At 38.4% G+C, this 22,061-nt stretch overlaps 1 protein-coding gene and 1 long non-coding RNA gene across 2 annotated transcripts in view; both read right to left on the reverse strand.

Annotated features, from left to right (window-relative positions):
- LOC308198147 (uncharacterized protein) overlaps positions 1–22,061 on the reverse strand; it is a 390,404-nt gene that overhangs the window by 35,493 nt on the left and 332,850 nt on the right. The window lies entirely within an intron of this gene.
- LOC308198153 lies at positions 2,861–9,089 on the reverse strand. The gene is made up of 2 exons (XR_013953661.1): positions 5,904–9,089; positions 2,861–4,589 (listed from the first exon to the last, which is right to left on the reverse strand). It is a non-coding gene; the product is annotated as an uncharacterized lncRNA (long non-coding RNA).

A 22,061-nucleotide genomic window follows, 5' to 3' on the forward strand; every position in this document is an offset into this window, starting at 1 on the left:
GTGAACTATTAAAATGCAGTCAGTAGTACAAATTCCTTTTTTTTTTTTCTTTTTTCTTTTTTTTTCCTAAAGTAATGTCCACTTATTTGCTGATGCACACCAACTACCTAACTGCTTTTGATATCTCACAGCTAAGCCCAGCAATTTCACTTCGGAGTGCAGTTTCCCAGGAAGGCAGAGAGAAGACTGCTCCCAGGAGCTCCTCCAACACAGAGCTTCTCTCCAGCAGAAATACTTCATTGTGCCTCAGTAATCTCAACAGCAGGATTATTTGGCACGTGCACTGCAAGATCAGTTTTCCAGCCAAGGCACTGCCTGACACTCAGGGCCGAAGACCAGCCCAGTGTAGACTGCAACACTGGGGAAGGCCACTGCCACAGTAAGGGCCATGACATGGAGCACTCTACTCCCTGTTTGTCTTTAGCTGCTTTCTGCATGAATGCCAGTCTGCTAAAAACAAGGACCACAAAAGCTGCCTTTTGCCCACCCCTTAAGCTCTTTATTCACTGGCCAGTAGCCAGCTTGCAACCATAGCCAGAGAGCTGCCCTGGAATGCACACCATCCTGCACCAAACGCCTAGTGCTGCATCTGCTGTCTGAGACCTCATTTTTTAGCTACTTCAAAAATGTGGTGGAATTAAATTCTCCTGGAAGACCTCTTTTCTTGGTCAGTTTAAATTTATGCTACAGTCTTCCCTGCCTTTCAGCTCTCTGAGGTGAGAAATTTGGAATTGCCTATAATAATACAGCATTGCCAAAATTGACCTCAGCTCTGAAGTATTCCAGGACACCTCCAGACATGGATTTGCTGGAATGGAAATAGCACAAAGCACATTAAATCTTCCTGCGCTCCTCCACCCACCTGATACACATTAGCATCATCTCTTCCTACAAGCACGTTGCAGTCCAATCTTGTATTATTTCAAAGGTTTTGAGAAGACACACTACCTAGCTTACATGTGGTCTCTCCCACTCTCACCCAAATAACTGATGACACCATGTAACTGCGAGAGCACATGATCCATCATTCTTTGCAGCACCACAGGTGCACTGGCTACACCATATGGCAACTTCTTATACTCGAACAGCCCCTCTGCACATGCTCACAGTAAAGAATATTTATTAACCTGGGGCTGGTGTCACATGCTGATGTGCTTAAGGCAGGTCAAGTTCTGTAAGCCTCTCCCCACCTGTCACTTTTAAAGTCATGTTTTAGCCTTGGCTGACAATCAGCTGTCAGGGGTTTATGACCTGCATATGCCAAGCATCTAGCTTTCATCTGAACTGCAGTAATAAAATTTTAAATAAAAATCAGTAGCAGCAATAAGACTTCTCTCCATTGATTCCAGCAGGCTTTGATGCTTATTTGTAATGCAGGAACATTTACTTCAGTGATTTCCAGACCAGGTAAGAGCCAGCTCCATTCTGACCTGTTCTGTACCCTCATCATTGATGCAGGTCCCAGAGCAAAAGTGACATCGTGAGGGCTGGCAGAGTCCCTGCTCCCAACCACAAAGACACACTGAACGCAATGAAACCACAATGTCACAGAAACAGTATGGGCAGTGCTTTAAACAGCTCTTCATTTTGCTGCAGCTTCTGTTCTTCTAGGTTTTCTTTAGGACTTGAAAAAAAAGAACCTTTTCAATGCCTGAAGGAAGGCTTGTCCTAGGAGATTTCTTCTCTGTTTCTGCAGACTTGCAGGATTCAGAGAGGCATTAGTGAAGTGTGCCTTCAACTGCTGGGCAGTGAGCTCTTGCTCCTCTCTAGAGCTCCGTCCCTGCCACAGTTAATCAGAAAGGAAAGCAATACTTGTAGATCTGAATTTCTTCCACTGGAGACTTGCAACATTCATTTTTTCAAAACTACTTTTTATGTTTATGCACTGTGAAATAAGCAAAGGAGATCCAAGATCCACTTTTTTTTTTTTTTTTTACACCAGTCATCCATTGCTCATTTCCTTTAAAATTAAATTGGGCAATAACAATCATTTATTGTCTGAAGACAACATATACCTTCATGATTTAGGCAGCAGTCTTTTTTTGTGGCTTAGGCACTGATTGCAATTCTACCAAAGGATCAAGCAAGGCAGAGATCTGCTGAAAACCTGAAGAGATTTGAAACAAAAAACTACTTTTCCAGTTTATAGCAAGTCTTTACTAAGTGATATTTCCCCTTATCTTAGCCTCTGAAACCTACTGGAACTTTAAACTTTATTTCCACTTTTATTTTTAAGTGGACTTTTGCTTCAACATCTTTAAAGCTATTTAAAGTTCAGATATTAAACATGAATAATTGCCTCCAGGTTTCAGTGCATGATGAAATAAAAACTGACAATGCATGTCTTCTAGTGACATTCACACCTGCAACTGTGACAGACTTGTAATTTGATGCAAATTAACTTTACTCTGGAGTAGAAGGACAAGGTTTACAATGGCTTCAGTATCATACTTCCTGTTGCTTTTCCTCATTGATATACATGGGGTGTGGGGCAGCAGGGGGAACGGGGCGGACGAATAGATGATATCTGAGCACTTTTCAGTCCTTTATCAGCTTGAAGCATTTGAGAGGGAAAAAAAGAAAATGGATGTCTGAGCATCTTATCACAAAGCCCTTTAGAGAGGCAATAGGAAGACAGAAGCTCGCTGATCTTCATCACTCAGAAGCTTGAGCCCGTGTTATCTCCTGAAGTGATTAGCAACAAAAGTGCAACAACTCCTCCCTGAAGTTCCTTTAGCCTCTTGCACTGCTCACTGGAGAGATGCAAAACTTGTGCTTGGGAAGAAGTGCACCTGAGAAGTCTGCGCTGAGTTCGTGGACAGTGCGTGCAACAGAAAAAACAATAGTGAAATGAACTGCATAAATCATGTTTTCAATTATTCATGCCCTTGTGTGAACATAGTTAAGACATGTGGGAGTTAAATGATAGCTACTGTGCCAAAATGTTAAAAAAAAGTATATTTTAATGAAATATAAATATTAGATGGAATTTTACATGGAAATACTCTGGAGTCTTACACATCATTTCCAGTGAAGGAAAAGGCTTATTTTTGAATCTCTTGAGGTGCCAACTCATTAATTAGCATGGATATGAAAGGTATATGCTTAGACGCATCAGTCAATAATTATTGAGGAACTATAATTTGAGTGTATAGTCTGGCAATGATAAGTTATTTTTATGCTCATTTATATTCACTTCACTGACATTTTATTTAGCAGGATCTAAACAAGTAGAACCGAAAACTGTTGGTGCCAAGAAGACTTGCTTTGGTGAGCAGCTTCCCACACATCAGTTCTTGACCAGAGGCAAAGAAGGAGCAAGTGGCTCCTAAAGGTCACCGAGGAGTTTGATTGGGACCATGGGACATTCCCTATGCAGAGCACTGGTGAGGCACAGAACTTGCTGCAAGACCTTCTGTTCCACCACTGTCACCCAAATCTCCTGCTGGGATGCAGGTGGAGGTTTCCCTTTGTTGTGCTCATTCCTTGCACTGCTCAGTCAACCTCTGCTCTTGGGCAGGCTGTGAGCAAAAAGTTGTTGAGGATGGTAGTGGTGCTGCTGTAAGAAGACAGCTCCTTTTCTTTAATTTTTTTTCCTTTGAGGTTTGGAAAACTATGACTTCTCACCTCTTCCAGCACCCACTCCTGCTTCAAGAAAGTCAATGTAGTAGAAGCCATAGAAATCAGGTCAGGCCCTACTCCCTAAATGCTTTCTACCTAACAGCTATGTAAAAGCCCTATGAATGAATGTCAACAACTCAGTCTGTAGTTCTATCCACAGCTTTTTATCTAAAGTGGTAATGTAGCTAAAATTTAAATAAAATAATTTTGGTCTATAAAACACGTTAACATTAGAACAGTCCATTTTTTCACTAAATTTTATACACATCATAAATGTCATGCCCACCTTACAGTTACATTTTGTTTTAGTTCCTTAGAAAGTGAAGTTAGAGTGGTTGATCTGACTTATCATGATTTGTTTGCTGGGCATGTTCCAATTTCCATCTAAAAAGTTATTTCTTATATGACTACATCTGAAGGACATTTGTTAAAATCGTTTCCCTGTAAATGATAAGCTTATTCCCTAAGTGCACCTTTCATATACCATCATCTGAAACAGGGACGTGGGACGAAGGGAGCCTTCCACTCCTGTTCTCATCAAGATCAGATCCTCAGATAGAGACAACTACCTCACACGTGTGACAATGCCTACGTTTTCAGTGTTGATCAAGCGTGCTGTAGGCTCTGTCCCATCAGAGTTATCTTCCTTTTCAGTTTCTGAAGCAATTTTCAGAACTTTACATAACTGCCCTTTAAAGTAATGCTGCTCAGCGAAGCGTAGGAATGTGCATTCCTCAGAGCTCTTAATGTTTTTAGTGTTTGGTATTGCTTACAACATGCAAGCTGAAGAGATTCTAAAACCTCAAAGGCACCTTTTGAATTCAAAACCTTCTGGGAGGCAGTCTTTTTCTTGCTGCTTTGCCATAAGAATTCAAATGACTTCTCCAATTGACTTCTTTCATTCAGTCTGTGCATTTTTCCACTCAATTGTTGCAGACCAGTTTCATGATCTCCATTTTTCTTTGATACTGACAAATAGGAATCAAAAAGAGAGGTTTTATTACAAGGTGGAATCGAGCAAAGGTTACAGACCTTTTGCATGGCAACACAACTGGTAGCCTTGTGCATCACAGTCACACATGGGGCATCGCTGTGCCCCGTAACAAAAGTAGCAAGCAGAGCTTAATTTCTCTGTACTCGGATTTCTTTTGAAAGAGTCTAATAGTGCGAACATAAAACAACAGAATTAGGTCTGGTGATGCTGTAGACAGAAACATAACAAAAGGAAGTATTTCCCCCAACACTTTTCAGGAACATCACACTTCCTTTTCTAAGGTACTGACTGATCTGGGGCTTCCTACTAGGAAGTCTCTTGTAGTCTTGCATTCGATTTGCCAGTGGCTTGTGAGAGAGAAATGCAATTCAGATTGTAAGAACTTTCACCACAGCTGCACAATGCAGCAAGTTGTTCACATACAAGAAACTCCAGCATCTCTGATGCATTTGTAACATGATTAAATCCCCATAATGACCTTCATTGGGCCCAGCATGTAAGTCAATACAAACAACTTTCAACTTGATGAGCATTTTCCCTCTAAAAAGTAACCTTTCAGTTGTATTGCTTTTGTACTGTTTTAGCCATATGCTAAATATTATAATGCCTCATTCTCATTTACCCTTCACATATTAAGGTGAAAACTCTGACCTAGTGCATTCTAATTACTTGGCTTATTAGCTTCACATTATATCAGTAATGGTGTGATAGCCAACATAATTACTAAGACTTGAAAAATTATACTTTGCTGTACTATTTCATGAACTGTGAGATGGTTCTCTCTTCTTATTAACTTTCTTATTTAATGGGTTGACCAGATTTTTCATCTACCTAGACCATTGATCAAACTGATAATTTTAGATTTCAGCTGCAATTGAGAAATTGCCCCCTTAAAATGGTGAGAGATATGCTTTATATAAGAAATTAAAGGCATTTCTTCTCTGTGTTTCTTATTGGTAGGCCACTATAATTAGGTAGTTACTACATGCTGTTTGAACACCTTTTTGAACTTACAAAGCTCCATGAAATTAAGACTTTTTCCTTGAGGAAGTTATTTTTCTTTTATCAAAAATAGTGGCTATTTTGGTATTTTCTAAAATACTGGTTTACCATTTTTGAGTAAAAACTTTTTTCATTTTATGGAAAAAAACAGAATTTGCACACCTTTCATTGTTCATGTAAAACCCTAACTTTCAATCAAAACCCAGTAGGATAGGTAATTTTTCACCTGTCTAGGCTAGAAGTTGAGTCTGACTCCAAAAGTTGTTCTGATTCCAAATATTTTTACCTTACAGCATGAAGATACAGAAGAGGCTGTTCTTAAAAAAATAAACCCCTGCTGAAGGGGATGAGAAGTTTCCTGTAGGTAGTCACATGTCAGCACTTCGGTCATGGTCCTCTTTGATAAGGAGAATGGACACCATCAGGCGTAGAATGCAAGAGACAGCTGTTCTTCACACCTTGGAGTTGACTGAAAATGCCTGATTGCCTTCAGGTGTTCTTTCCCTTCTGAGGACTTTGGATTGACTCCTTGACATAAAGATGTGGTCCTGTTCTCTTTTATGCAGATTGCTATACTACTCCATCCTGAAAGATAAGCGTGCTTGATCCAACCAGCACCGGGAGCTGTTGTGCCACCTGCTCCAGGGGCTCTTCCCCCTTTCGGATGAGATGGATCCACGCTCCCTGGCCAGAGGCCCAGGGTTTTTGGCTATCAGAAAGAAGTCCCAGCCTGCCCCACCGATGCCCCTGCTAGAGATGCAGCTCCAAGGTGGTTCAAAGTTCCTTGTTTCTGAAACATTTATGTCCAAATCACAGAAGCAGAGGGTCAGTGCATAAATATCAGTCAGTTATTTTCAGTGAAACCATCTTAGAAGCAACTGGATTGAATTAATCAGCAAACTATCCCCGACATGCTCATTCAGAAGCAGTGACAGAATAACCTTCTGGCTTTTGGCAGACAAACCTGTACTTTTGCTGCGCTGTGACAGCTGGAAGAGCTTCACGTTGTCTTGACTCAACATATCAGTCAGAAGCTTTCCCTGTGGGGAAATCCATGAGTGTTTTAGGCTTATTTACTTGAAAAAGTAATGAAGCTGACTCCTCTTTTTTTTTTTTTTTTGGTGGTTGTTGTTTCTTTTTTCCTCTCTCTTTCTTCTGTGCTGGAAAAGGAGAATATACCTTGTTCCTTCACAGCTGTCCAAATAAAAAGGAGAGCTAAATAGAGAGAGAGAAACTCACAGGACGTCAAGGTTCTCTGTAAGAAATTCACTGAAGGGACAAGTCCCTTTGGAGCTCATCCAACCAGCCAGGGGAAAGAGCGGAGCCGTGCTTCACAACGCATTAACAAAGCCCATTTTCCCTGTGCGGCTGAGCAATCAAAACCATCTCCAAATCTCACAACAGCATCTTTAAGCCTTGAGAAGTCAGTGTAAAAAATGACCAGTGATTAATTAATATGAAATTACTTTTTGAATGTAGCACAGAGCACTGTTCAATGTAATCTTTCTGCATGATTTTGATGCTGTGCTATTTAATTCTATTGTGCTTAGTGCAATCAGCTTAATAGTTCTAATTTCCTTGACCTCTCTGCATGGGGAATATTATTATAAAAGCAAATATATAAAAAGCCCCTAAAGGTAATAGCAGAGACAAAAATGCAGGAGGCAGTTTGGGCTTGAGTGTGAGTACCAATGTTCGTGCAGACCCGCAGGTGGCTTGACACTAGCCTGCTCGAGTGATTAGGGCTTAGCTCTCACTGCATTTGAGATAGTGGAGGCATTAAAGCTACAGCCTTCAATATTAAAGAGAGGGAGGTGAAGGCAGAGAATTTTGAGTCCCCAAATTGGATAAATTTACTGAGTTTCTGGCTGTAGTGCAACACTCATTTATTTGCAAGTGAATTTAATAGACTGGATGTTGAATGAAGAATTACTTCCCAGAGTGGTTTATTGGGATTAGGTAGAATCTGCCTAAAGTCAGAACAGTAGGTTGTTTTTGTGTTAATTGGTGGCTTAAAACGTGATTAAAAGCACCTGACATTTTAGGTAATCTTATATATTCAAATTAATATGAAACTCAAATTGTGGCTTTGGAGTCCTTTCCTCACTAACATATGCCTGTGCTATAGTATGCATTGTGTAATATTAACTATGTATCTTGTGGTTTCTTTACAATTTAAGCAAGAGAAGCTTTTAAATTAGCTATTAAATTACCATTCAGAGATCTGATCATCTTCTAATTTCCGTATGAAGTCCTCCACAGGGGATAAATCTAGTTTAAATGTTCACTTCTTCCTATGATTTTATACCCTAGCTGTAAGATGATACAACATTTCTGCAATTCCAGTTGAAACACATTACAATTATATGAAAGGTTTTAGCTTAGTTTTGTTAGAGAAGCATATATTTCAGTTGTAAACATAACCAGAGTTCTGAAGAAAAACATTATTTTTGGATTTGTTCACTTCTTCCACCCTTTCCATAGGTGTGATACCTGAGTAATTTAGTACATATCATGATGGAGTTTTAAATACTTGAAAACTAGTTGTTCCCCTGAGTTCCTCTATTTGTGATTTGTTTGCCTCATGACATGCACTTCATCAATATGATTTGATTTCTACTTCCTTCTGTAAACCCCCTTCCAGTAGTGTTATGCTCATGACAGAGCATTAGGTAGCAATTCTGTGGCATCTTCTCCTTGATAAAATAAATATAAATAGAAAATACGATAAACCATATTTGGCCTGCCCTTTAAAGTAGTAATGAGAAAATCAGAAATATTTTATCTGAAACTTGACTCTGAAACTTGTGCCCTTCTTTTGCAGCATTATTGGATTCATTTGTCGAAAATAGGTATTTATATTATTGCTATGTTTTGGAGCCTGTAATTGCAAACTCAACATGCAAGTTTAATAAACACTATTTCTGTCTCCCATGTTTTCATAACTTAGTAATTCTCTTCATGATGCATGAACTAGGCTCCAATATCTGTTCTGGCTTAGCAAAACTATCTCAAGTGAAAAGATAAACTCATAGTTTTGATACTGCTTTCTATGGAGTACAAAACAGCATTCAAAATTGTTGGAACAAAATCCTTTTTGAATATGGTTCCTTTTCCTGGTTTTACTGCTCCACACTAACATGGCCATTCACCACAGACATGGTCTATTCTTTCTTTTTTTATTATTCCAGCCTCACAAAACCACAGCTCCACAGACCATAAGCCATGTTGCACTGCTAGGACACAATGATAAGGATGCCTTTGTCTATCTCTATAATGGACTAACCTATTCCTGGGCAGACTCCAGAGTGTACTTCCAATAAGATCTCACTATCGCAAATTGCCCAGACGTATGTAACCCCAAGGGGTAGTATTAATTTTGATTTGATACAGATTATAGCAGACTAATTGTTTGTTCCTTTTCAGGTTCCCACAGATGGGGACGGAACTACATCCACTATCAAAGGCTAGCATGTGCCTGCCTAAGAAAAACATCTACCTTTCAAGGTTTCCTTTTCTTCTTTGTTCTTCTGTTGTCCTCTAACACTCTCAGAAGTTATTGTTATTGACTGCTAATTTAATAAAAATGCAGGAGATTCTGAGTGAAATGATAACCACCAAAGCTATTCAATTGTTTTTCTTGTAACAACTCTGATTGAAATTCTGGTCACAGGAAAGTTGAAGGCAAAATTTCCTTGGCTTCTGTGGGGGACTGGAATTTCATTTTAGGGTGAATATTGTTTTTGATTTAGACACAAACATAACAGTTTCTGATTCGCAAGTCTCATCTAGCATAGTACCACATTAAGCACGTCAAGACACCGTAATCTAAAGGATATTGTCAAGTGGAGGCTGAACGTATATTCATTTCAGGTGCTCTATGCTAAATACAAATCTCTTTACCTGGCATGTGATGTCTACCAGGAGATAATGTTATCAGTTATGTCCTGTGTGCTGTAGATCTCATCACTTTCAAGGAAGAAAAGGATAGCAAAAGAAACAGCACAGTAGCAGGAATGAAAGCGGTAGTGGCAGAGACAAAAACTGTGCTAGGGAATGCCTTGAAAGCAGTGCAGATATACTTCAGAAACACTTTTTTTTTTTTTTCTCTCAATACAGCCTTCCATAGGAGTAGGATCCATCCCTTCTGAGTCGTCCAACAAAATATATGCAAATGAAATCCAATTCTACTTCTAAAATTCAGTTCTACTCTCTATTTCCCTATAAATATATGAGAAGAGGATCAAAATGCTCAAGCCGAGAATACCTAAAGCTTAACCAGCTTGTTAGTTCTCGGTATTTCAGAAAAGAGGTTACAAATCTCTTTTGAATCCACAATTTACTGGTAGCACGAAGAGCCATCCTGATACTTTTTGTGGAAGGACATAAATGTAGCTAACAAAAACACCTGTTTATGTGCATGTATCTACTGACCTATTTATACATTTGGGTTACATGTGGGAGAGGAGAAGTGGATTTTTTCCTGTTCTAAGCAATTACTTATCCTATCAATACGTACTTCAATACTTGCTTTTTTCTCCTCATTAATTCAGACCTTGAATATACATGTTTATTTTTAAATAGTCACAAATTATCCATGAAACGTTAAATAGGATAATGAACTCATTAAGCATTAATCACGTAACCGAGTTCAAGCATGAAAGCAGGCTATTCACACACATTTATAGAGAGTTATCACAAAACGTGGAGTGATTTGAGGAAACCAGGAAGACAGTGCTTAAGATGGCTGCACAGGACCTGGGAGATGACAGTACATTTCATCATCCCCCTGCAGACGTCTCAGGTGCTGCCGCTAAAGGCCCGTGCCTCCCTTCACATCATTATAAGAGTGATAAAACATTTTGGCGGGAGGAGAGGACCCTGAGCACATGACAGGGCTTGGGACTGTTAGGTGACACATCTAATGAAGGCCATTAACATATCACAGTTAGATTTCCATGGAGCAAAAGATAAGCCGTTAGTCTTTCTGTGTGTCAGCTGGCAGAAATGCACAGAACAAAGTCTTTTTTCCTCTGGGAATCTGAACTCATGCAGAAAAGAGATCTTGAAGTTCTTTTGTCACCTATCCACAACCTGTGAGGGAAGCATCTTGTAGATACATACTCAATTACCTATTTGAAAATACAGTTAAAATGCATACTTTTGGAATTAGGCATACTGGTTTAAGTTAGAATTGCTTCAGCTGAAGTCTTTTTTTTTTTTAACTTCAAACTTTGGATCCATACGTTGATCAGGGAGAAAAATCTTCACAAAATGTTATTTTAGGTTAAATGTTTGACATAAAGCCTTTGTTTGACATAAAGCCTTTATTATTATTATTATTTTGGTGACAAGTATTAACAGTAAATGTGATTTATTCAAATTAAAACAATTGATTAAACTACATTGAAATTTACTCTGTGCAGTCCTATTGACAGAAAGTTTTAACTTCACTAGAAATAGTATCCTGTCATCCTTGCAGACACTCATTGTACCAATAGCAAACATTTTAATACTTGCTTACTTTGCAGAACTTATCAAGATTTTACTTGTCAATTTACTTTTTACTCGGCAGTCTTTGCAAATAATACCATTCTTTCAAGCATTTATAAAAAGTAAAAGAATTATTTTATCAATTGACCACTTAACAGCCATCCTAAGATAAATTATATTTTGAGTAGCTGTAAGGTATTAGAAAATATTTTTGGGGAATATTTCATAAAATAATGGAGTTAAATAGCTAGTCTCTTATCCTGACTTAAAATTTCAGATATCCTGAAGCTCCATTTTCCACTCTAAGAACTGTGATCTTGTTGTCGCATCCAACGTGTGTCACAGAGTCTCGATATACATGGAGGTGAATGGGAAAACCCTGACAACCTGGAAGGGTGCTGGATTTGCACTTGTGTGTGGTTACTGAAACCACTACAATTTGTGAGCATGAGAAATGGTCTGTTATTGAACTAGGAGAACTGTGCCTTCAGTCATACCCACATGAATGAAGACCATCCCACTGCTTAGGAATGCATGCTGGAAATATGGCTTCTTTCATTTTCTGAAATACCGTGTATTCAGAAGTACATGAAAGTCATGTACTGTTATTTTGGGAAATTGACTGTATTTTTGTGAAATAAGAGGTAGCGCTCACAGATTGTATTTAAAAACAAGTGATAATAGTGGACTAAAAGGGCACTGCCATGGAATTCAGGTTGTTTAATTTTACTTAACCTCACACTTCTCCAAATACCAACAGTGGTTAAATACAAATCTCTGAAATAGAAGTGAGCAAGCCAGGGTTCACAGTTATACATCACTTCCAGCCTTGAGGATAGCTCTAGGTGCCTTTTCTGCCCCCAACTGCATTAGTTAACACTTTAACTTTAGGGATGCTTCACCTCAAACACCTTGGGCATGAACCTGAGCACTCTTGGGCATTATCACAGAGTCCTCCAAGAGACAATATCCAATGTTCTTCCCTTACCATGATGCTGGTGCTCTTGCTTTCTTGCCCTGTGAATGTCCCAGTTCGATGTTGCACATCAACGCACAGTTAATTTCAAATTCATAATTAATCCTACTGATCTCAGTGATACGGCTCTCACCCATGGCACCAAGTCCAGATTTCTATAAAAGCATTAAAGATACTGTACCAAAATCTCTTAGGCCTTAATCCAGTAGAGGTCAACACAGTTGCTGTAGCCTGCACTGAGCATTATGCAGTGGACATGAAATGTTGCAAACTCAGATCTCAGTATGCAATAACATACTGCAATTACTTGGTAGGGAAAAGCCTCAACATCCAGCAGAAATGTTTTTAATGCAGAGAATTTTCATGTTCCTTGTTGCACTGCACCATGTCAATTAGATGCAGTCTATGATGGTTACACAGATATTCACCCTTGTTTGGTCTATAAGGACATTCATACCTCAAATAAACAAATCTGCTCCTTCCTCCTGAGCTTCAGCACACTTTCTGGCACATACCCAACAGATTTTAGCATTAAAACTTTTTTTTTTTTTTTTTTTAATGATTCCCAGTAGTCAACCAGTGTGAGAAAGATATTTGGTTATGATAAGCAGTGTTAATAACAATGCATTTATATTCATAAGGCACCCATAGACTGGAGAATTACATATGCTAACTCTTAGCATAACTAAAATAAGGATTTAATTAAAAAAATTAAGGAACCAGAGTCCAATAAATTCTGTCATTAGCCAGCCAAAAAAAAAGCATAATCATTCACACATACTCTTCCTCTCATTGTTGCTTTTCACTTACTCTGAAAAAGTCACCAGAAATACGTATCAAAAAGAATAGGAAAAGAGATGCATTTTACATTTGGGTACTTCTCCACAGGTGACATTAAAGAGTTGTTTGAAATGTTGTTTATTAGAGAGTTCCAGAATAGAGGACAAGAAACAGACTCATTAAAGAACACTTCCATTAAAATGATTTCATAACTCTCTCATCATTCCTTAAGCCTGCTTTAACGTGTCAGGCAAGGATTCATCACTGTGTGAATCACCTAGTGATGCAACATTAGGAAAGTAATTGGTCTATTTTTCTTACTTTCACCAGGGGTAGAGCTGGGGGAAAAACTGCAGCAGAAGAGGACCTGCATTGCTAGAAGCCCTAGATTTCTAATCTTTGTATTCCCAGATGGGTATACCCAAATGGTTATACAACTAACAGCAGTTATGAACCTCTGCTAAGGTATCCAGTCTCCAAAAGCAAAGGAAAAATAAGTAAAAATCATCCTTTTTTATGTGCCATAGAACCCAAGTCAGTTACAGTTGCTGAGTTACCCTCTTTACTGTTTATCAAATAGCATTGTTCTTCTAAACAGTAACTAGCCATGCTAATTCAGACTGTAGAAAAGCTCTCTAAAATATGTTTGACCAGCAGGTAGTTTTGTTTATTTGTCTTTCATTTAAGAAAAAAAAAAACAAACTGCTTTTCTTGTGCTCAGAGCATGTGACCATCCAGGTTTTCACTGTGTTTAGTCTGCTTTCCCAAGTTCTCAAAAAAAAAAAAATCCTCATGCAAACATAAAGAGGCAGACACTTTATTAACTTGTATTATTCATCCTTTATCTAATGTGAATTCACTAAAAAGAGAATGAAATAATAATTTCTTCTAAGCAACTTGTCTCAGCAATTCTTATTTTCTAAAACCCCAAATGAGCCTATTCAAAATGGGGCTCAGAATCTGGGATACAGTTATGCAGATGGCAAATTATTTGTCATTGGTGGATTGTCTAACCCAATAGTTACAGGGAGGAACCAACCACAAAGAACAGAGAGTATTTTTCAAGCATTTTTTCCTCCCCTCCCCAAAGAAATCAATTCAGTTCTTCAAAAATATTGAACAACTGTGAAAATAGCAGTGGCCACAAAAATTAAAACATGCTACTTAGGAACAGACTTGTTTTCCTAGACCTCTTTTTCAAAATGAAAGTGCTATCAGATGGCAATGTTACCAGCTGTAAGTATGAGTAGCTTAAAACGACCTCAGTCACTCAATCTGTTCACTCTAAAATGACAAAACCAATTGCCTTCCATCTTGCCATCTTCCATTACTGTCGAACTTTAGCTGCACATGGTAAATATGGGTCTTTAATGACTGGCCTAAAGATTATTATAGCAACTGAGATTATTTGCTGGCATGGTCTTGCGTCATTTAAAACAAGAGAACGGGCTGCAACTGCTAAAACATGTGCGAGGAAAAGGATAGCAGCCAGCCTGCCCATCTTATTCTCCGTATGCTGTGATAATTGGGGTACCTTCTCTTGTAAGTGCACTGATTTGTGTGTACAGTGACTGCTCTTGGCCAGTCCCTTTGTCACCGCCAGTGACTACAGAAGGGGATCTCTGGCTCCAGATCTCTTCCAGCACCATGAAGAAATCCTTCAAGAAGGAGCAAGAAGGAGGACAGAAACATTTTCATTAAAAAGCATTGCAATTTTTGTATTTGTCACACTTCCATCCCGGCCCCCCGCCAAATCTTGCCCATATCAATGATCAGCTCTTAGTGTCTGCACTCAGCTTACTCATAAAATTGTCAACAAGACAACATCTGCATTTCCCTTTATTTCTCCAAGTCAGTTACACTGATAATAGCTCTGTCTGCCATCGTCTCTAAAATTGACTAGGAACAGAGATTACAGAGGCATCATTTAAATGATTGTTTCATGCAACAGATAGCCTATAATTTCTGAGAAAGGGTTGCCCTCAGATAGCCCAGTCTTTGAAGGAATGGATTTAAAACAAAAATAGACTGATTAATGAATATATAAGTTCACTCAAGAAGGAAAGTGGGAGGAGAAAATCACAATCAACCTTAAAAGGAATCTTAAACTGTCTGAATAAAATGATTTTGAATGAAAGACTCAAGCTGGTAAACACATACTGAAAAGGGCAGAGAGCAGAGCTCTGCCTCTCATGGGAAGACAATTTGATGGGGGAGATAAAGACTGGAAGTTGTTTTGGTCCACTTTAGCATTGCATGCTTCAGGGGTTTCAAAATGTAAGTGTGATCCTAACGTAATATAATCCTGTACGAGACACATACATCAGCATATGAAATTATCCTGACAGGAGCTTCACAGGTCTGAAAAGGCAGCGCTTCAACTCCCTGCTGCATCCATTAGGTATGAAATTGAACAAGAATGATTATTATAGTGTTGCCATTTGTATCTCTATAGTTAGGCTTGTGTCAGCACTTTCTAATACCAGTTTTACAGAGTAAGAGTTTTATTACCACAACATAAAGTTTTTGCAGGGTTATATGTGGTTCGTGCAGCCTCTGTGTGAAAGCAATCTATTTCATAATTTTGGAAGATGCAAAACTGACTTCATTTTAGGCTATAGGTATAAATATTAAATAATTGGACATTTACAGGTTTTGGAGATTGCCTTCTTACTCTAAATATTGACTTAATAAGTGAATTTGTACAATATTTAAGCTACTACCATGGTCTAAATCAATGTTGATATAAATTAAACTGACCAATACTTATGTTAATATTAGCTCTGAATTCCAGTACTCAATCAACAAATAAGTTTGTAATTTGTGCTGGGTGGCTAAATCACAGAGATGGTTTCTGGCTTAACCATTGTACTACACATTCTGAAGGGTGTTTACAAACTAGTCTATAATCACTCAGCTCCCTAGTTGGGATGAATTAGCAGAATATTTCTGACATTTGTAGGAATTTACTAGCTGCTACCAGATGACAGCAGGGGCAGCTCTGCCACTCTGGACAGGTACTTGCTTTTACCCACTATCATTCAGGAAAGTATTGCCAAAGCCAAGACCAAAACATTGATCTCCTAAAATAATAAAATAAATAAAGAAAACACTGTCATTTTTCAATTTACATGTCCTTTCAAATGAGACTAAAACAATTTGGGATACAGCCCAGAGGAACTTCTGCATTAAAAAAAAAAAAAAAAAAAGAAAAAGAAAAAATCAACCTAGCAATGACTTCTTACTTGTCCCTTATTTTAGTCATTCATTTCATTTTCAGGTCTAGTTTCAGAAAAATCCCCCCCAAAAGACACCTCTTTAAGAAGGTAGGCATTAATTTAAATATATATCACACTATGATGCTAATTAAGTTCCAAAATGTAATTTTTCATGTAAAAAGGTACTCACAATTGTTGACCATTTCAAATCACTACCAAATCCCTAATGTAATCAATCTAAAATAATGAAAAAAGTATCTGCCAAAATTAGGGACTGGAGGCAAAATATATTTAAAATGTGTAGAATATGGAACAAAGACAATTTCCGTGATTTATTTGCTCTGTAGCAGTACCTATGAGTACCACGACAGTCCTTGCCCCAAGCATGAACAATCAGAGGGCTATTAAAGCAAAATGCATATAGTAAACGACACAAATCAGGTCTGTGTGTGTGAGAGAGAACAGTGGACTGTAGCACCAGACACCTCTCAAATTTCTCTGAGCCACAGGAGACAACAATGCACCATTATCCCACACCCCATTCACAGCACACAGCTCTAGGATGTGCACAAGAAAACTGGGACTTGATCTGTTCAGCATTTTCCTAAAGCTAATATCCAATTGTTGTGTTTCTCTGATGGGACTGATTACTAGTTCATCATTTGTAAGCCATATACTATTTTATTTATTAAACAACAACCGTTCACATTCTCACTTTTTAATTTTCCATTTGACACTAGACCATCATATTCCTGATCATTTATTTTCTGAATGACCTTTCATAACTTTTATTACCTCACTGAGAAAGGAAATGCTTTCCCTTCAGATCTTCTGCAGGTCATCTTCACCCACATTTTTCAACCACATCTATATAATCTCAGTAATGTATCAGTCGTCCACTGGCAAGTCTGACAGCCTGTGAATTTATTGGTCACATAGTCTGGTCTAAGAGCGGCAGAAAAACAGATGTGAAAACCATTTGCACAATTTAATACATGGCACATTCAATACTGCATTCAATAGCAAGCAGGGGTTTCTAACACTCAGTGGAGGGAAAGATGCCAAAACGAGGGGATGCTCTTTTGGGCATGGTGAGGGACATGGAGCAGTTTGTTCCAGTTCCATGTCTGTGTCAGGGAGTGTTTGTATCTGGTGAACAAGCCCCTTGCAAAACAATTGGTGAGTCATCTTAATCACACATTCATCTGGCTGTAATCCTGAGGATATTTGGGAATTCACTGGAACATTGTCTGTGGACTCCCACAGCTCCTACTAAAGCGTGGCGCTGCTGGTGACATCCAGCTAATGCTGCAAGACACGTTTACTCTCTGCCAAGGGTGAGCTGTTTAGCCTCTGTCTATAAAAAGTGTTTTGGCCCTCTCTTTCTGGAAGGACATATTTTCTTGTTACTTGTGGTTTACTGTAAGAGCTTCATGTCCTGCTTAATACTTCCTATTTTCTTCTTCTTTATTGGCTAAGGGTCCAAGCCTGATAAGAATGATTTTCAAAGAGATGCTTCTGTCATCCCCTGCCTGCTGAAATCACTGCAATTTAATTAGAGTTGCTATTTTCAACTCTTCATAGATCTGTCCTTTCTGAATTAGATCCTTTTCTCTGTAAAACATTTTCTAATGAGAACTCAAAATTTACTTCAGTACTTTATTTTTCAAAGTATTTAGTAGCTGCTCTTCCTTCTTGCTAAGGCCCCTTTATCAGACTTCCATCTAAAAAAAGGGCATGTTGTAATGCTTTTCTATAGCTGAACTTTATCTATATCTTGAATGCCAACAGTAATCAAGAGCTGAAATTGTTGCACTAGGATAAATAACATTCACTCTGTCTAACGTAGCCTTGATTTTTTGCTCTTTCAGTCTCTGTCAAGTTTTACTGAAATTATTCACTTGTATTATGAACTGTCAGATACACTAATCTCTGTTTTTCTCATTGTCTATAATCTTACCTTTCTTTTCTTACTACTTTCTCCAAGGGACTGTCTTACTTGCCTAACGTATTTCTCTAAGATAGTCAAGTTACCCACTTACCCAGCAAGCTAATATAAGCTTTTTAAATGTGTGTGTGTACTGGAAAGTAATCATAACACTTTTTTTTCCAGGGCAATATTAAAAAAAAAAAAAAAAAACAAAACAGTACTTCCTCACCTAAATCTTCCACTGTTCACTTAGGGCAATAAGTTTCAATTGTATACAAAATTTTTGAACATAGGACAAAAGAAAAATCTAATTTAAGACAGACTGGAATATTAAATTATCAGTCTGTCTGAAGTCACTGCATATTTTATGGATTCTAAAAAGAAATCAGTAGAACTTTATATGCCCCAAACATCATTTAACATAAACATTTACCTGATATTTTGCTGGTTCGTGCACCTTATACAAGCTTCAGAAAAGCATCTCCATAGTTACAGTATGCAACATTAAAAAAATGGTAATTATGGGAACAGCACGGGGGCATAGTCCAGATATCTTAACATCAGTTTTACTCACACTAAATTCCTCAGAAATATGGAAAACTCAAGATTCTACTTCACTGCCTTTAGCAAAAATTTTATGGAAAAGATCTTTTCTAAGTTTTGCATGTAAAGAAATAGGTTGTCTGATTTGCATTCACATACTCATGAAAAACTCAGAATTCATGAAAGTACAATTCCACAAAGGTGTGATTAAAAAAAAAAAGTAACTTCCACATTACTGCTACATTATTTCTTGATTAGTTTCTACCTTCAGTCATTTTCCAGGGTAAATAACAAAGGTAGTACCAAACGGAAGGCTGGCCTCGCTTATTTCATATATGTTGATGTAAACAGAATAAATGTAATTAATATTAAAAAAAAATGAAAAAGAAAGAATATATACACCCCTCCTTCTCCCATCACCAAACCTTTGGAAAAGTTGATAATCTTTAAAAATGGTAACCAAAGGAGCAATGTGCAAATGAATGTGTTCTCTATTGGAAAGCAGAAACTCTGCAGAAACTGTCAGTAACAGGTAGTACAATATTTCTGTAGCCTGCAATGTAGCCGCTGAAGCCTAGAGAGGGAGTTTATAGGGAAAAAATAAGAGACTGTGAGCACTGGGTAAAGCACCTCCTACTAGCCCGTGAATAAACTAATGATACTGCAGGACCATACCAACAGAAAGTGGAATAAAGGAACTGGGGTTGAAAGAGATGTTTCTGGTGGCCTGTACTTGGGAATACAGCTGCCTGCCCTCCCAGCTGAAGGACAAGCAAGAATACAAAGAAGCCTGACAGAGCCTCGTCAAAACACATCTTTCTAAATGGCAACTTGGAAGCTCACCTCAAATGAAAATCAATGTGTCACTCTTCAAGATGAAATACAGTCGTTAACCAAACAAACAGAGGCACTTTTTTTTGAACGTGGAAGATTGTGTTTAAGGGAAACGATCATGCAGTAGTATTGTAGTCTAAGACTTAATCTTTGGTATTTAGTTGACAGGTCAAACCACTGGTCAGCTTGCATTTCACGTGGCAAACAAGGACACATCATTAGGCAAAAAGGAAACGAGTATCTGAAGCAAATAAAAGCTAAAGAAGAACTTGCAGTTGCTATGAACTCTCATACTCATACATTTGAGCACATATGACTTGATAGCCCTCATGTACTTGTAGGGCCCAAGACAAAAACCATCTCCTTTCAGAGTCTCATCTGCTGAGGCACGGTCCCACTGAGGTCAGCTTGTCCTGTCTTCTGCCGCTGCCACCAACAGCCCCCCTGCTCACAGTGCCAAATCCTCTTCCACGTCAGCTCACGTGGTGTTATTTAACGTCACCTCAACAGCACGAGCTTCAAAGCCATCCACCTGATGAGACGCACATACTTCTCCCAGACTCCAGATGTTTCTGATAAATACATTTTTGTTCTGTTTCTAATAGGAAAACCTAACCACTCTCAAATTGTTCAAGGCAGAGGTGAATTGTGCCAAGCTTCAGCATGATTTATAGATAAGACTATCCGGCTTTATCACTGTCTGGTGAGATGGTGCTACAATACGTGATGGTCTGTCTTAAAACTTTCCCTCACTTTCCGAATATGCCCAACTCACTTTTAACCTATAGATTCCAGGTGTGAAAGACAGAAAATATAAAATTGCTAAGAGCTTGGCACTAAAAAATAATGATCCATTATAGTGACATCATTAACCACTTTATCTGCCTGCTACAACGCTCCAAAAGGCATTTGGGCAAAGACTCCTGATATCATTCAGGGCATGTGGAGAACTTGGAGTAATGAGGAGTTGCAATATGAAAACACACAAAAGAGATTTCATCTTTCTTCCCGAGTTAATTATCTCTGACAGAGAAGGCAAGCCCAGAAACATTATTTGCTGTTACATACAACTATTTAATACCTCCTTAAAGAGTCAGCTTTAGAAAAAGAAATTAACAAAAATAATTAACAACACTGTCTCTGAAATTTATTTTAGGACTTACCAGTTCATTTTGAATTAACTGATAGCGTCTGTAACACTCACGTCTTAGATCTATGGGGACATAACAGGTACTCCCAGGTCTGTGCCTTTCTTATACAGATAATCATGCCAAAAAGGCCTGCACACACAGATCTAGAAAAGAGGACACGTTTTATACTTCTAGCCAATCTAAAAATCTGACTACCCTTCTTGAACTATAAAGCAGTAAAATAAGCATGTAACGTTATTATTCAGCTTTCTAGTTAATGACTGATAAGTGTATTTTCAGAAATTATTACTTTAAGCTGCACAAATAGCAGAAAGAAATAGTGCCCTGGTATGTTTTTAAATTGTCACTCCCCACTTTTCCAATGTATTCATCCATTTGTATTTCTACACATCCTAAGAGCTGACCAGATGCTAATAAAAATGCATTTGACAGATTAATTACTATATCCTGATAAAACACATTAAGCAATGAAACAATTTAGTCATTGAATATTGTTATACCAACCTTGCTAGGGATATCCTATTCACTATTGCTACCTTGGTATTCTTCCTTCCTTCCCATGTTCACTCTGATCTCTATTCTACCTTCCTGTAACATCTCGTGACACACTCCCCAGTCAGTAATTTCCCGCTGCATGCCTCCCTTGTTTTTTTCTTGCTTTCCCACTTTTTTTTTTTTTTTGTCTCTGCAGTGGTGTTTAGTTTGCTTTGCTCTCCCTTCTCATCCAATTTCTTCTTCCACAGGCTTCACTCAAAACCCTATTTGTTTGGCCAATACAGCATCCTCCTCCAGCGACCTCTTCTTGCCTATGTATAGTAGCCACATACTCTATCTCGCCTTATGTATTAACACACCAAGATACGGCTCTTGCAGGTGCATCCTATAGATTGAACTAGGTGCCCCCCTGTGACCATCTGCCTGAGCCTCTGTGCAGTGGCAGTGGCTGTAGCGGCAGAGAAAGTGAATTTGCTCAGTCAGCACTCAGCCAGGCCCAACACATGGGCTGTATGGCTCTGCGGAGACTAATGCACAGCCTGAGAATAACAATATGTGTCGATAAGAATAAAAGCATCCATGTTATATATGGTGTACTGAAACTGTCAGGACAACAAGGACCTGTATTTCAGGCCAGATTCTCATTCATTCTGTATTTTTATTTGTATGATCTGAAACACATTGGCATAGAACGGGGGTTTAAACTTTGTCTCCACATCCCACTCCCTTGTTTTTGTGGTCTCCTCTATTTATTTGCCTGCTTGATGGCCATATTATGGCAGCCACCAAATATCCCAGCGAGAGGCCACAACATTGTTCAACTTGCAATGTGATCTTCTTGGACCAAGCTTATTTTTCCCATTGCATTATTTCCTTTCTGCCTTTATTTCCACTCCCTGAGCTTGCATGGGCACTTTACCGAGATGTGCTTTGACACAGCTTTCTCTGTACGTCCTTTTTTTTTTTTTTTTTTTGTGGAGCGATTATAGCAGCTTATGCCTGGAACTTGCCATCAATGACATAT

This window comes from Anser brachyrhynchus (assembly GCF_964034855.1).
Source record: "Anser brachyrhynchus genome assembly, chromosome: 7".
Classification (NCBI taxonomy): Eukaryota; Metazoa; Chordata; class Aves; order Anseriformes; family Anatidae; genus Anser; species Anser brachyrhynchus.